We start from the raw sequence: 17,630 nt of genomic DNA on the forward strand, positions 1-17,630 counted from the left end.
CTTGGCTCCATTCTTGCTGTTGGAGCCACTTGGGGAGTGAACCAGCAAATGAAAGATCTTTGTCAGTTCTCTGTAAATCTGGCTTTAAATAAAACTGAATTGTTAAAAGCAAAAAGCTCTTCTTTTCAGCTTGTTCTTTCCCTGGCCATTAAGGCCATTCTGGGAAGTAAATCAGTGAATGGACTCTCTCTCTGGTGTGTGTGTGTGTGTGTGTGTGTGTGTGTGTGTGTGTGTGTGTGTGTCCCTCCTCCTCTCTCACTGATTAACACGGACATGCATTTTTTAGAGGAAGATGTACAAATGAGCAACAAGCACATTAAACAAATACACACACGACAGTCAGGATCATTAGCCCTCAGGAAATGAAATAAAATCCTCAATGAGATAACTCTTCGTTCCAATTAGAATGGCTGTCATACAAAAATGTATAAATGATAATACTAACACAACTCTAACACATTGATGTGAGTATGCAAAGTGGTATCGCAAGTATAAACACAGCATGACAATTTTTCAAAAAACTGGACACCTCTACCCTATGACCCAACTCTCCAATCCCTGAGAACACAGCCTAAGAAAGCGAGAGCAGAATGAGTTACCTGCACTTCCATGTTTCTAGCAGCTCAATCCACACTAGTTAGGACAAACGAGATTTCCCTCCACTGATAACTGGATAAAGTAAATATAAAAAAAAACAAATGAAAAAGAATGAAAGCCTGACATCTGTACAAATGGACAGGGCTTGAAATTATTATTGTAAGTGAAATAAACTAAAACCAACTTAAAGAACAATACCATTTTTTCTATTTGTTGTGCTTTTAAATTATTAGTATTCCAAGACACAGTTTTGTAGGTGCAGGGATTCCTCCCTCTCTCTCCTAGTATTCCCTCCCCATGTTTCCCTTCCTCTATATTATATTACAAATATGGAGTGTGATAAAAATCATACGGATGTTGGAACGATTGACTCTATAGTTCTAAATATTACTTCAACAAATCCAAACTCACAGATGACAATTTATTCTTATTTCAGGTGTTAAAAAAAAAGAAATGCACGAAGAGAAAGAGATGCAGAGGGCAGCTGTGGGTAGTCTTCCGTGTATCTGGGCCTTCCTGACCTATGCCCGAGGTCACAGGGGCACACACATTGCACCCCCATGGAAATCACCAGGGGGCTTGGCATACGGACACCCTGCTTTAACCAGGTGGTTGAAACGCAAGCCCGAACTGGATGGACATATCCTCTTTTCCTCTGATTGTAATGTTTCCACCTTGCAGTGGGGAAAGGAGGGAATCAGTTAGAGACCACTGCGGTCAGGTTAGGCTTGCAGACTGCTCGGGTCAGGAAGGCTTGTATCTAAAACTAACCTTTAAGATGATTGGCTATAGGAGTGGGGGGACTTATGTTACCTTTACTAGTGCTGTGGGATTCCTGTTTATTGTCCTGCCTATGAGCTTCACTATTAGACTGAATAAACAGACTGGCTGGTTGACTCATGGCCATCTCCCTTCTCTGGTGGTCTTCTACACTGCATCCATCGCCTCACCTTCCAGGGGAACCACGGAAAGCAGTCTCAGAATTCTTGCATTATTAGTATGCTTTGTTCTTTTTTTTTTCTTTAAACATTAAGTTTATTTCTTAGAAAGCAGATATATAGAGAAAAGGAGGGATAAAGAAAGATCTTTCATTCGCTGGTTCGTTCATCAAGTAGCTGCAATGATTGGAGCTGAACTGTTGGGAACCCAGGAACTTCTTCCAGGTCTCCCACGCAGGTGCAGGGTTCCAAGGTTTGGGCTGTCCTCTACTGCCTTCCCAGGCCACAAGCAGGGAGCCCAACTGAACAGCTGGGGTGTAAAGTGGCACCCAAATGGCATCCTGGCAGATGCAAGGTGAGGATTTAGCTACTAGGCTATCACATTGGGCTCAACGCTTTGTTCTTAACTTGAGTATTACTTATGAGAGTGATCAGATGCCAAAAAACCTCATTTCATTGATCTGTACACATTAGCTATTTCTTTATATATACATATATATATATACACTGTATTTCAATAAAATGTTTAAAAATTATGTGAAATGAGTATATAATTTGTTTTCAAATATGAATATCTACTATGTTCTAATAACATAAATTTAGTTTCCTTTCTATTACAAAATAATTTAAAAACATATGTGTGAGGATAAATGCTCAGAAATAGTCAAGAATATGTAAAGAATAATGCTTTCTTTTTTTATAATGCTTCAACTAAAGTGGGAAATAGCTCGTTCACATATTGAGGCCAACACCTTTGTATTGTAGCTATAGGTAAGGCTACTGCATCTTACATGGTAGTTCTCTTTTTAATTTTCTGAGGGGCTTCCATATAATTTCCATAATCATATGTAATTAAAATATGTTCCCACCAGGAGTACCCTTGTGCTACATACTCACGAAAACTTCTTGATTCTCTGATTCCTGAATCTTAACAATAACTATTTTAATATTCTAAGCCATGATGTTGACTCCTGACCTCAATAGTGCACTTTTACTAATCAGATCGTTTAGACAGAAATAATTTCAAAGTTTCCATTTTTTATTTCTTTTACCAACTTTTCATCTTGTTGATAAAATGCTTCCCAAACTTCAATTTTCTATTCACATTTTATTGTAGCTTATTTCAACAGATTTAGGAGACTCATTCTGAGTTACTTTTTAGTCATTAATTGATGGATATTTTTCTAGGCCCATCACTAGCTTCTATTAAGGGTCACATTTCCCTGGATTCTCACATTTTATCAGCTGTTATACATGTTCAAAAAGATGGTTGTTTCTATCAAGTGTGCAGATATTCTTTGTAGTTGATATATCTTCATGATTTGGTTTAACCAGAAATTTCAGATGGATTGGTCATGGTAACGCTAGATAAAGAGTCCTTGATATATTGTTAGGTCGGACTGAGTAGCTTCCTATGCACTGAGGCAAACGGTTCTGAATTGTTCTTCATTATGTGAAGAAACTAATGACTAGGGTCTAACCTGACAGAGCTAGAGCACGAGCTGTGCAGTGGTCTGTCATTTGGAGGATGTAGGTTGTCTTTTCTGACCGAATAGCACAGTTTGGAATCTGCAGTCAGGTAGAACAGCCTGTTGGTCTCTTAGGCGGTATGGGGATTCTAGAATGAGGGCTCAGGGTGTGGGCCAAGGCGCACAGCCATGCTCCAATATATTTATGTGATTGGACATACTTCCTGGCTTAAGGTACTTCAGCTGATCACAAAAGATTGATGAACTGTTCACTGAATTGTTTGAGGGAGGATAGTTGTGGTCTTCTGGTATTTATCTTCTAGTCTTGCAAGGGCTAACGGAGCGTGTCAAGATCATGTGGAGAACCTTCAACACGATGTTCTCAGCTCACTTTTGGATATGGCAGCCGTAATCCAGAAATTGATTCATGTGTTACTAACAATAAGCCACATCCCTATTTCTTCATTATGAGGCCACAGGTTGTCAAGACCTGAAATTATATCCAGTTTTCCATATTTTAAAGTAGGCATGTGGCTCGTGTACTGGGTTCCAGAATAATATGGAACTTGAATTCCATTCTCAGCTAATGGGAGTCTCTGTAGGAGTTTTGGGTCTAATGTATACACTATGCAGAAGTGCTGGGACCAATGGCAGTTTTAGCTGTTTTCTAGAACCCATGACATGCATTCATTCTTAGTTCTGTAATTCACAGGGACACCTCAGATTCATTTTGAACTTCTTGGACATTCTTAAAGAAATTCTGTTCTGTGATCAGTTGTTAATCCAATTTCTATAGATGAGTTACATCAGAAATCTATTCCACTATCTTACACTACCCGCATCTGATATTTTCAAAGGAGAACTTGAACATTAGAATATTGCATTTTAGAGTAGTGCTGTATGCAGAAAGAATAAAAATTGTGGTAAACTTTATTTCCTTACTAAATATTGATAAAATCAGTTAGTCTGCATAACAAAATGTGTGAGTTATATGAATCTATCTCAGTGAAAATTAATGGAAAACAAAACTTGGACAGTATCAATACCAACCCTGCCCCAAAGCATTTAAGAAGCTTGGATTCTGATATGGATTTCAATTTAACAGGAGATCCAGTGCAGACTATAGACTATGATGGTTATTGTGTCTTAAGTTACAATATAATGAAAAACAGAACACTAAAATGATGAAAATTAATTGTGTACTTAATTTCAATTCAAAAATTGAAATTAAAGGACAATCACTATTAAATTTATTTCCAGGCAGCCTGAGATAATATTGTAATGAATGCATTTCATTTGAATTTATCAATTGCTTACTCTGAGTAATGAGAACAGAAGGGGGTTATTAAGTCCTGGTGTTGCATTAACTGCTGTTCACAACTCAGCATATGGAGGATGGATCTGGAAAAGGAAGTGGATATAGATTTCAGATCAGAGGAAGAGATATAATTGCTTTCCTTGTTTGGTTGATTTTTTTAAAATTTATTTTATTTTTATTGGAAAGGCAGATATACAAAGGAGGAGAGATATAAGAAGATATTCTGTCCGATGTTTCACCACCCAATGGGCTGCAGCAGGTGGAGCTGAGCTAATCCGAAGCCAGGAGACAGGAGGTTCTTCCAGGTCTCCCATGCAGGTGCAGGATCCCAAAGCTTTTGGAGCTGTCCTTGACTGCTTTCCCAGGCCACAGGTAGGGATCTGGATAGGAAACGGGGTTACCGGGATTAGAATTGATGCTCATATTGGATCCCGGTGCATCCAAGGCGAGGACTTTAACCACTACGCTGTCACGTCGGGCCCCCTTATTTGGTTGTTAATATAAGACAGAAATAATGAAACAATTAATTTGCATGATATTCATAGGTATTAATTTGCCTTGCAATCATTTCTTTCATATATGTGAAGTTTAAAAACCGACATTGTTTGTGAATGCCAAAGGTATATTAAGTTGATTGTTTAAAAAATGCAGTTCATATGGAAGAGAGATAATGAAGACAAGTTAAGAAAAGTCTCAAGGGCCCAGTGTGATGGCTTAGTGGTTAAATCCTTGCATTACATGTGCTGGGATTCCATCTGGGTGCTGGTTCACGTCCTAGTTGCTCTGCTTCCCATCCAGCTCCCTGCCTGTGGTCTAGGAAAACAGTAGAGGACAGTCCAAAACTTTGGGTCTCTGCACCCACGTGGGAGATCCACAAGAAGCTCCTAACTCCTAGCTTCATTTTGACATAGCTCTGGATATTGTAGCCATTTTGGGGTGAGCCTATGGATGGGAGATCCTTCTCTCTCTCGCTTTATTTTTTTAGGATTTATTTTATTTTTGTTGCAGATTCAGATATACAGAAAGGAGGAGAGAAAGAGAGGCAGATCTTCTGCTTGAAGGTGAGGAGTTCTTGGGTATACTGTGGGTTATTACCCTCATTACTAGAGTATCTTGCATGACAGAAGAGCTTTTCCAAATATATGTAAATCCATAATCATCTGTGTTAATTTAAAGGGGATTATTCAGATTCGATCAGATATCAACATGTGTGAAAGGGCAATCGTGACCACCTACTGTTGATTGTGAGGAAGAATACTGCTTTGTGCTCCCAGTGTATTCCACAACTGATGGCAAGGAAAGAACTCCTTTCATGATGCCCCCATTTATTTTCATTTTTTTGGAGCAAGTAATGAATTCTGATACTATATTTATAAATGTCCTAAAGCCTGAAATGATCTTTCCTTGGGTAACTCCCATACATTCTTTAACAGCCAAGTAAAATTTCACCACTTTTAGAAATACTTCCTTGATTCTACCCTCAAATGCATGATTTTTTTTCTGTAAGATCTACATCTCCTATATCATATTTCAATTTTTGAGTTGTATGTCTATATTATTCATTCAATTAAGAAATTCTTGATATCTGAAAAATTCAACTCATTTTCATGATCCTATCTTCTTGTATAGATTCTAACATGTGCAAAAAGCCAGAGCATACTACTTCACAGTTGTAAAGTATGTTCCTTAATACTTAAAGAAACAAAAAAGTAAAAGAACTGTGGCTTATCAAGCTAATCTTCTGCCTAGAGTGCTGACATCTGAGACCCTGACTGATCTAATTCTGAACCAACTCCCTGCCTATGGTGTGAGAAAATAGCAGATGGTGGCTTAAGTTCTTCAGCCACAGCACCCACATGGAGACCTGGCAGAAGCTCTTGGCTCTTCTCTTCCAATCGGTGAGCTCTAGCCGCTAAGGCCATCTGGAGAATGGCCATTGGATGAAAGGCCTTTCTCCGTCTCTCTCCATCTCTATCTTGATGCCGGACATAAATGATTTCTCTTCTTAGTATTTGCACATTGTGTATTGTTTGTCACTCCTTTCAAAATTAATATCTATTGTAAAGAAGTTGGGCTATAATAAAAGATAATAATTAACTCAAGTAAACCTGATCCACAATACTCTAATCTTAGGTAATATTCTAGTGATGATCCTAAGGACACGATGTAGCATGTTGTCATACTTTCAAGTTAGGTATACACATATGTATATAGACATACTAACATACATATGTCTATATATACATATGTATGTATATACACATATAAACACTGTCCATTGAATATGCCGCAAGCGGCCACAGTGGCCAGAGCTGAGCCAATCGAATCAAGGAGCCCAGAGTGTCTTCCAGGTCTCCCACGTGGTTACAGGGTCCTAGGGATTTGGGCTGTCCTCGACTGCTTTACCAGACCACAAACAGGGAGCTGGATGGAAGTGGGGCAGCTGGGATTAGAACTGGTGCTGATACAGGATCCTGGTCCCTGTAAGGGATAGCCACTATGCTATTGCATTTGGCCGTACCAAATAAAATTTTACATATTTCTTCTGTATCAAAATTAATTGGATTTCTCAGAAATTGCTCACAAAGTTTAAGACTGAGCAGAGTTGTAATATGAAAGAGTAAAGCAGAGAAAAGGGTGCAATTTTATATATTAAAGAAAACCATTTGAGTTTTTGTAAAAAAATCATTTATATTTACATGCCTTTAAAATCTTCAATTTGAACGATATCTAGACTCTAGTGACAAGATTTTGAGGCTAATCACTAATGGCATACATTTCTTCAAGAATCTCTAGAACTTAAATTCTTGTTTTTGCTTTGCTCCAAATTCTCAGTGCACCTCTCTTTGTTGCAGAGTGCCAGGTTAGCAAAGACAGACCCTTGGAGAAAGAAAGGAGAGGAGTGAGTTTCTTAATGTGGGCTAACGGTAGCGTATACTTTGATGTGCACTTAAAGCCTTTATTACAAAGTCATCATGAAAACGGCTACCACAGCAAGGCCAGTGGATGAAGGCAGGTTTGTTCTGTCCAGCACTGTCCTTTCCAAAGCTAGCAACTGCCTGTCATTCCCACAGTGGCTGCTCATTGGAATGCAGGGATAAAGTGTTCAAAAGCCTGATTGTGAAAAGATAGCTATATAGCTATATGCTTAAATGATGGCTATAATTTAATTATTCACTTTTTTTTCAAATTACAATTAACAGAAAATCCGGACCACTTTTATGAATGAACAGATGATGTAAAAATAGCAAAAATAAATAAGGCACATTTCTGAAAAACAATGAATTGATTATTGTTCGCAGACTTTTCTCAATACATAATGATAATGTTTGTTATGTTTTGACAATATAATGTCTGAGTGAACAATATTGGTTATCATAATTCTGTGAAAATTCAGTTTCAGCATGCAAAGTTACCTTGATTGTTTTGTTTTTATGCAGCTCAACCAGGTTTTACTTGCTTCTTCTTCATTGTTTGGTAATATTTTCAAGGTCCCTACACATAAAAGTCACTGAAAGCTTATTTATCTGTTGCTTGCATCTCCATAAGAATTTTCACAATGATGGATTTATACTGCCTGCTAATGTTGCTCCTAGCTTCCTGTGTATTGTATCCCATCTATCTTTCTGTTCTATGTATTTATTTTCCATGTCTTGTAAAGGGATCTCCTCCAGGTTCAGGACATCCAATCTTGTCTTGTGTCTGGATTTTATTGTTTGACTTACTCTTTCATCGCCATATCTCTAAGATAAGGTTATTTTCTTCACTTTTTTGCAGCTTCATTTGTTAAGTGCATTCAAGCAATTAACTTTATGCTTGGCTAATTCTTGTATGATTTTAGTTTCTGCTGGCTGTAAGAAACTGTTACTCCTGTCTCTTGACTATGTGATCTCTCTTTCAGTGGTCAGTTGATGGTCATTAAATGTCCATTAGAGCTTCTACCAATTGCTCTCTTCAACACTTAGGATTTAAATCACAGTACAAACCTGTATTCCATAGTTTATATATTTTGAGGATAAGGAAATAAATGTATCCCCATAACTGTTATAATCCCCTACTTATTTTCTAAGTTTATGTTTACAAATTGGAGAACATAATTTGCAACAAGATGATTATTATTAGGAACCTTCACCGCTATCTCCTTTCACCATGTGAATTGCCTGGGACACAAGAGTTGCCAATAGATATTTATTGAATAAGTGAATAAATGATAAGTGCCACAGTAATAAGAATGGTGAAGAGTTGAAGCTATCATTACAATCTTTCTGGAACCTTATTGAAGGATAAATTTAAAGAGGCAGCTGACAACTATATAATCTTGCGAAGATGATATTAGATAGTTGAGTAGAAAGTGTGCTATGAGAGAAGCAATAGTGTGATGCAGACCATGTGGGAACATTCCAAAAGTAGTTTTGAACTCTTGTACCATTATTCACTCAGCACATATGATAGACCCCTATCTGTGCTTTAGTTACTCTTCTAGTTGCTGAGGACGCAATAGTGAAAACCACAAACAGGAATCATTACTAAAACACTGTCAAAATTTGTCAAAAACATATGAATAAGTAAATAAAAAGTAAGAAATAAATATTAGGCAAGTAAGCACATAAATGGCCATAAACATTTCCAATAAGTGTTACCTTTATTTATGGGTAAAAATCAAGAGGTTTTCAGAATTCTCATCTTTTTCCTTAGTTTACATCTATATTAAGATATGCCTGTGCTACCATTTTAATTATATATATAATATATCATATATATTATATATAATGATTTACTTATTTTTATTGAAAAGACAGATTTACAGAGAGCAGAAGAGACAGAAAAATCTTGCGTCTGTTGATTCACTCCCCAAGTGGCTACAAAGACTGGAACTGAGCCCATCCAAAGCCAGGTGCCAAAAGCTTCTTCTGGGTCTTCCATGTGGATGGAGGGTCTCAAGCCTTTGGGCCATTCTCTGTTACTTTGCCAGGCCACAGGCAGAGGGCAGATGGGAAGTGAAGTACCCAGTACATGAACTGGTGCCCATACAGGATACTGGGGTACTGAGGCAACATGCAAGCCCCTGTGCATGTTTTGAATCTACATTTTACACAATGATCACCCTAAACATGGATACTCTAAACATGGATACCCTAAAGTACTTTCTAACTTCACAATATTCTTGGAATTTTTCCTGAAAAGCATTGTGTGTTGTAATCTATTTTTGATGTTCAGGTCTTACTTCAAATGCTAATTCCTTAGAGTTGCCTCCCCTGTCATCACACTGAAAAATAATTGGTAACATATAATTCATTAACATACTGAAGTTTAAGAGATTTTCATAGTTCCCATTATAACTTAGTTAGAATAAGGCGGTAACTTCTAAAGTGCATCACACCAATTCCTTTGGAGTGGTCCTCTGACCAATCCATTGTAATGAATTTTTTATTCATAGTCTGGGGTATTCAATTCAGGTAACTTGATTCAACATAAAAGCAACTTACCCAAAAACAAAATGAAAACAAACTCACTAAGTTAAGCAAAAGCAAAGGAATAATAACAAATTTTACAAACTAAGTATGACTTTGCTTGGAAGGCACTGTTAATACAGGTGGCTGGAGAGAGAGAATTTGATGGGGTGGCAGGGACGGAAAGGAGAGGGAGAACAAAAGAGATGGGGAGAGAGAGGATGGGGAAAGAGACAGAAGGAGAATGAAGCAAGAGTGCCTTGTCCTGGAGGAGGGAGCATCTCCCAAGGCTAGTAGAGTGAAGACTTTAGAGTTTGTCTTTATCACAACTCTCCTCTATGCCCTTTTTTATTTACAAGCAAAAAAATATAGGATGCATGCACAATGGGGCACCAGGTTAAGTTACTGCCTTGGCATTCCACATGGGTCCTGGTTTCTGATTCATGTCAGAAAGCAGCAGCAGAAGGCCCAAGTGTTTGGGTCTCTGCCATCTGTGTGGCAGGGAGTTGGTTCCTGGCTCCTAGTTCCTGGCTGCTGCCTCAAGTGTGGCCCAGCCATGTCCATTGAGTTCATTTTGGGGAGAGAACCAGCAGAATGAAGATCTTTGTCTCTCGTTCTCCCTCACTAAAAATCTGCCTTTCGAAAAAATAAATCTTAAAATAAATAAACATCTGCCTCTTTACTGCCTCTGGACTTAAGCCTTTTCTAGCCTAAGGAAATATGTGAGGAGAGGAGTGATTGATTGTGGTTTTTCTAGTCTGAGTTCCTATACTCCAAAAGCTGTGGTTGAACCCTGAAGCCTGTCCCTGAACGTATTGTAATTAGCACATTTTAATTCAAATTGTTAAGATGTGTTTTATGTAAGAATATCGTGAGAATACATTCCCACCAACACACATTCTTTATTATGAAATAATTAGTATGTGAATATATAATGTAATATTTTAGGAACACAAGATATCAAATACATTGCTGAATGAAGGCCCAAGATGGGGAAAAAAATGTAATTTGTAAAAATGAAAAAGAATCAATTCATAATATTCATGTAAAGATGCCTTAAGTAAGAGTGATTAAATGTCTGGATAAATTGTAGTAGTATCTTCAAAGATACAGGGATCTCAGAAAAATTAGGTTAATGAAGGTGCAGAATAAAAATAATGTGTAGCATAACCATGTAACAGGATATTCTTTGTATGTTATGAATACATAAATTGATTTAAAATATTTATAACATTTTAAATGAAATATGCATATTTTTATTAGGATAAATTACAGGATGTGCCCAACACAGTAGCCTAGAGGCTAAAGTCCTTACATTGCACACACTAGGATCCCAAATGGGCTCTAGTTCTAATTTTGACTTCCCTTCCAGCTCCCTGTTTGTAGCCTGGGAAAGCAGTCAAGGACTGCCCAAAGCCTTGAAATCCTGCACCCGTGTGGAAGATCCAGAAGAGGCTCTGGGCTTCTGGCTTTGGATTGGCTCAGTTCCGGCCACTGTGGCCGCTTGGGAAGTGAATCAACAGAGGATCTTCCTCTCTGTTTCTCCTGCTCTCTGTATATCTATACATCTGACTTTCCAATAAGAAATGAATCTTTAAAAAAAGATATATTATAGAAAACTATAGAAATAGAAAACAAAAAATATTATTAGAGATTGTCCTGACAACATAACTGACAAAATGATCTTATTTAACATTCACTTCATCAACATTTTCTAGAATGCTTGATAAAGCATTAAATTGTGCTCATCGAGAACATTTAATGACAACAGTGAAATTAGATGACTACCATTTCTGTTTCCTGTAAGTAAACATACCACAGATTTTATAAAATGTGAGGAAGAAAAGGATACAATCAAGTGGGAATAGAAAGAACACAAGCAACTATTATAGAATAAAAACATGATAAGAGAATGGGTCTATAATAAGCATAAAATGCTCTCCTACAACATACTATTTATTACCAATTAGGCATTGTCTGTATGCTTCACCTTACTGAGCTTGCAATAGTCCTCCAAGGAAGGCATCGCTGTTTGCTTGAAAAGGGTAAATTCATTCTCAAAAACAAATGTAAAAATTGAGCAGTCACATAGACATTTCAGCAACATCCAATGTTCATACGCACATATTAATGATCCAAATTCCATGTCCAACATAAAGTAGATACCTCACAAAAGCTGGGAGTTATAATTTCACAGTCATCTGAAACATTTGCTTAAACATTATGCCATACACCCACGCACATGTTTTCCAAGTAAAAAATCAGAGGTAGTATCATTTAAGTAGCCCAACTTAATTAGTCTCTGCTTTTTCCTAAAATAATTTTGCATTATGCTTTTTTTCCTCCAAGACTCTGATTTTTTTTAACATATACTTATGTTGCAAATCTAGATGTAAGGGAAAACAAACAAACAAACAAAATAATTGCAATGACCTAAATGCTGCAGGCTGAATCACACAGGATTTTCGCAAACTATCTGTGATGTGGGAGTGACTTTGAAGTGTTTCCTTGTTTGCAAAAGGACTCATTTCTGATCTAAAAAAATAAGTGAAAGTTGAAATTCATGAATGCTTCCTTTAAGTATGGTCATGAATACAAACCAAAAAATTGGCCTCGTGAAACAGTATACACAGCTAATCTGCAGCTCATGTTGACTCAGAAAACAACAAGCACATATCTTGTGTGTGTGTTGATGTCCTGAAGTGGATGAGATGTGCACTTGTTTTGGTGGCTTCGGTTGGGTGCTAATTTGATTTTATGTTCCTAACACTCCCAGTGAGTCTCAGTACCCAATGACAAAACTTTCTTCAGGTTCACAGTGCGGAGTGGAAAAAACACCAATTGCCTTAATCGATCTGTGAACAGAAATCCTAGTGTTGTTCGTTGCATGTCTGTATGTATGATTCTCACAAGATTATTGAGACCATTTCTGCACTTACGCAGGTGTTACATTAAACTGAGGATTAAATAAGGTATTCCTGAGGGCATTGCAGGAACACAGAAACTTTTCTATCTTTAACCTTTGGTAAGTATACTTCTTTGTTATTTATTTTTCTCCTTCTATACCAAACCATTGGAATTAGAAGAAGCAGGAAGCAATACATCATTAAGAAAAAATGAAAACAAAATCTCTGAATTGTAACTTCTTAGATAAAAAGAGAGATTATCAGAGATTCCTGTTATGTTTAGAAAAAAAGTATATATATAAGAATATTTTAATACAATATCTATTATATTTCTTTTTAAAAACCATATATATATATATATATATGATGTGGTTTCCTATAGTAGGAGAAGGAGCTAGGTAAATGTGTCAGCTATTGCTGTGATTTCAATAGCTAGATTTTCCCATCTATCTGTTCTCTAACCCTCTTTTATGTATAAAGGTTCTATATCAGTACCTGTTGCTTTGTAGTTTTAACTGCCACTCATAACCCACCTTTCTTCAAATGCTCTTTATTGATGCTGAGTTTCATTATGTGACCAACTTTCAGCCAAGTGAATATTGGCAAATACATATCCCATTACAATAACACCAACTTTAGGAGACATATACTCTTTTTTTGATCATCTCTTTTTCCCTTTTTACAAAAGTCGCCTGTGTTACACAGGATGTATAAGATCCGACAACAAACAGAACTAAACTAATAGAATCACAACTATAGTTAACAACAAATAAGTGTATGTTAAGTCTTTGAGATTTCTGCATTATTTTCATTGTTTTTCTGTATTAGTTTTTTAAAGATTTATTTATTTTTTCTACAAAGGCAGGTTTGATTGAGAGAGAGAGAGAGAGAGAGAGAGAGAGAGAGGTCTTCCATCTGCTGCTTCCCTCCCCAAATGGCTGCAACAGCTGTGGCTGAGCTGATCCCAAGTCAGGGGTCAGGAGCTTCTCTGCATCTCCTGCATCTCCTGCACAGGCGCAGGATACCAAGGCTTTGGGTCATCTTCTACTGCTTTCCCAGGACACAGGCAGGGACCTGGATGGGGAGTGGAGCATCTGGGATATGTACCGGTGCCCATATGGGATCCTGGCAGATGCCAAGGCGAGGATTTAGCTATTGTGCCTGGTGTTGTTTTTCAACAACACTGATCAACAAAGTCAAATTAATGGAGTTAAGTGGATTGATCTAATATCAATAGAAAATAGTTTAATGATAATATACATTATGTACTAAAATTATATACAATGGAAATTAGAATTCAACAATATTATCCAAGAAATTTAAAAACTAAGAATTCAGGTATATGAATAAATGTGTAAATTCAAATCTGAATAAATGAATTTCTATCATAACAAAAATATTGGAAGAAATAAAGACAATACTTTCAATTTAAGGAATCATATTAAAAACAAATTGAGAATACAACATGTTAACTAAATTTCAGTAAAGATAGAATCATAGGGATGAGTTTTAGGCTTACTCTCAGATTATCAGGACTGGGACTCTGCAGGCAACAACAGTAGGGTGGCTGCTTTAAAGCGATCCTATCACCCTATCAGAGGGGCACAGACCCCTCATCTGTTGCTAGCTTTCTGCTTGGAAGCTGCATTTTTTTTCATGCACATATGAAGTATTATCCTCATGTAAGATACTGTAAAAATGAAGCACGATTTAATCAATGATTCATTGCCACTAGCTGGCATAGTCAGAATGAAGTTTGCCCAACCTCAAAGTTCAAGCTCGTAACAACTGCAGTATATTACACTAAAGAGGGTTTTAGAATGTCAACTGCCTCAGGGAACGCTTATATATTTCGCTGCTCTTTGTTCACCTTTGATCTCCATGATACCAAGCACCTGCCGAATTGTGACTGGTAATGCCATACCTGTTCATGAAAGTTTTTTTTCTGATCCCATTTTTTCTGAACCACTGCTTTGTCATACAAATAGCATATTTTTTTCAAAATATGAGAAAAATCTTTAGTCTCTTATCAAGAAATCGAATTTCCATTTTATTTGTGTACTAACTTTTGTGAAAAACCTTATTTTTTTTTCAAAGAGTAGATAGAGAAGGGGTCAGTGTTAAGTTACAATGGGTGAAGCTATCGTCTGCAAAACTAGCATCCCATGCTGACACTGATTTGTGTCACAACGCCTTCACTTCCAACCCAGCTTTGTGCTAATGGCTTGGGGAAAGCAGCAGAATGCAGGGCAAGCACTTGGGCAACTGTACCCATAGTAGAGGTGCGAATGAAGATTCTGGCTTCACCCTGGCCCAGTGCTGGATGTTGTGTCCATTTGGGAGTGAACCAATCTATGGAAGTTCTCTCTCCCTCCCTCTGTTTCTTCCCATGTAACTGTGATTTTAAAATGAATAAATGTATAAAAATACATAGAATAAAATTATTTGGTTTTATGATGGATATATGATAATAGAATTCCTAATGACAGAAGAATTAGATAAAAGTGACACCTACAAATACTGTATTATAAATATTGCATATGCATATTTATTTTTGCATTATTGGTTTCAAAATTGAAGGCTGACGACAGTAAATAGTGAAAATTATTACTTTTCAATGGAAATGATCTGATTATATCTTCTCAGAGAACTTTACCAGTCTTTCAAAATGTTATTATGTTTAAGGATTGTAATAGAGTGGGATGTGCCATGACAGATAAAATCTGGAGGCAATCTCTATAGGGCAGAGATCAGTGTATTATATCAAGGTAGATACATGGTGAGGTAAAATAAGGAAAAAAAAAGAAATCTTCCTTTGTGTAGTGGCCCTCCTAAGTATATATAAATATCACTTTCATAATTTTAAGTTTCTAAAACTAAATTCTAGGCTCAACTAAAGTTAGAACAAAACTCATAGCAGATATATCATATATATATATATATAAAGATTTTTGTTTTAAAGGTGGAGAAATCCACCATGGGGAGAGGGTTCGGGGAGGGGTGGGGGGAATCCCAGTGTCTATAACACTGTGTCACATAATGCAATACAATTAATAAAAAAAAAAGATTTTTGTTTTAGATATTTATTTTTATTTATTTGTAGGTAGAGTTACAGAAAGAGAAAGACAGAGAGAAAAAGAGAAAGATTGAGAGAAAGGATTTTCATCCACTGGTTCATCCCTCAAATAACTAAAGAGGCTGGGCTGGGTCAAGGCTGAATCCAAATGCCAAAAAAATTCTTCTGGGTCTTCCATATGTTTTTTTTTTTTTTTAAGATTTATTTTTATTATTTTTTTATTGGAAAGGCAGATATACAAAGAGGAGAGACAGAGAGGATGATCTTCCGTCTGATGAGTCACTCCCCAAGTGAGCACAACGGCCGATACTATGCCAATCCGAAGCCAGGAGCCTCTTCCAGGTCTCCCATGCGGGTGCAGGGTCCCAAAGATTTGGGCCGTCCTCAACTGCCTTCCCGGGCCACAGGCAGGGAGCTGGAAGGGAAGCGGGGCTGCCGGGATAGAACTGGCACCCATATGGGATCCTGGGCATGCAAGGCGAGACCTTAACCACTTGCGCCACTGCGCCAGGCCCTAAGTCTTCCATATGTTTACAAGAGCCCAAAAAACTGTACCGTCATCCAGGGCTTTCCCAGGTACGTTAGCAGGGAGCTGAGTCAGAAATAAAGCAGCTAGAACTTGAATAGGTATCTGTATGTGATGGCAGTGCTGCAGCTCCAGAGATTTCGAATACGTTTTAAGGTACACATAGGCTGTGATCTACTTATTTTACTCATAGCATAAGCAAAATGGGCATAATTTTCCACCAGTAGATGATGGACAACAGTGTTGATAGAAACTCTATTCATGATGATCTAACTGGACGTAGCAGAAGTATTTTCCAACCAGAAATTGATGTTACCAGATTACTGATTTAACATGCATAAAGGAGATATCAGGAATTATTAAAATCTAGTGGAGTAGATGCTCTTTCAAACTACATGTTTCCATAGCAATTAGTCATGCTATTTAACATGCTTGGACAAAATGAGCTGAATTAGAAATCATATTCCAAAAATGGTATTTAAATGTCTTCTTAGTTTGAGAAGTATAAGCACAGACAGGAAAGGAGGGAAACACAGAGGAAAAGAAAGACACTAAAAAAAAAAATAAATAAGAGAGAGAGAGAGAGTAAGAGAAATTGACCATACTCTAATTCACTCCCCATCAGCCCATAGGGCTGGGCTGAAACTTAAGCCATTTACTAGGAAAGAACTTGAGCCACCACTGCGGACTTCCTGGGTCTGCATTAGAAAAATCTGGAATCAGGAATGAAAGCCAAGATTTCAGTCCACATATTCCAATGTGGTCTGAGAATAACTTAAAAAACAAAAACACAACAAAAGAAAAGAAAACCGCTTGATGGGTATCCCAAATATTCTCTCCTTATTCAAATGGTTTTGGTTGTTTTCTGTTTTTGCTTTTGGTGTATAACAAATAACAAGTTTTAATTAGAGCAGGAGACAGAGGGAAACTTCATTCAAATACTGAATCAAATTTCTGGGCTGATTAAAACCTCAAAATGTCAAAAATACAGTTATCATACTTGTGTGTGTTTGTTTTTTGATACCTGATGACAACTTGACAAATTTGACAGTTCCTGCAATAAGAATTGAAAGTCTTTCATCTGACAAGTTAAATGAAAGTCAAGCCAAGTGAGGCCAGTATGGTGGCTCAACAGGTTAATCCCTCAGCCTGCACTGCCTGTACCAGTTCTAGTCCCAGCTGCTGCACTTTTTACCCATCTCCTTGCTTATGGCCACACAGGCAGTGGCCAGCTGCTGGTAGTGGGCAGTGCCCCTAGGTTTTTCAGTGGCTTGGCCCAGAGCCAGGTAAACTAGCCAGAGGGCAGCTTTGGAAGTGGTATGTAAACTTTTGGTGTTCCTGCTGGGCCAC

This window comes from Ochotona curzoniae, unplaced genomic scaffold (genome assembly GCF_017591425.1).
Source record: "Ochotona curzoniae isolate NIBS_2020 unplaced genomic scaffold, NIBS_Ocur_1.0 contig_2723, whole genome shotgun sequence".
In the NCBI taxonomy this organism is placed as follows: Eukaryota; Metazoa; Chordata; class Mammalia; order Lagomorpha; family Ochotonidae; genus Ochotona; species Ochotona curzoniae.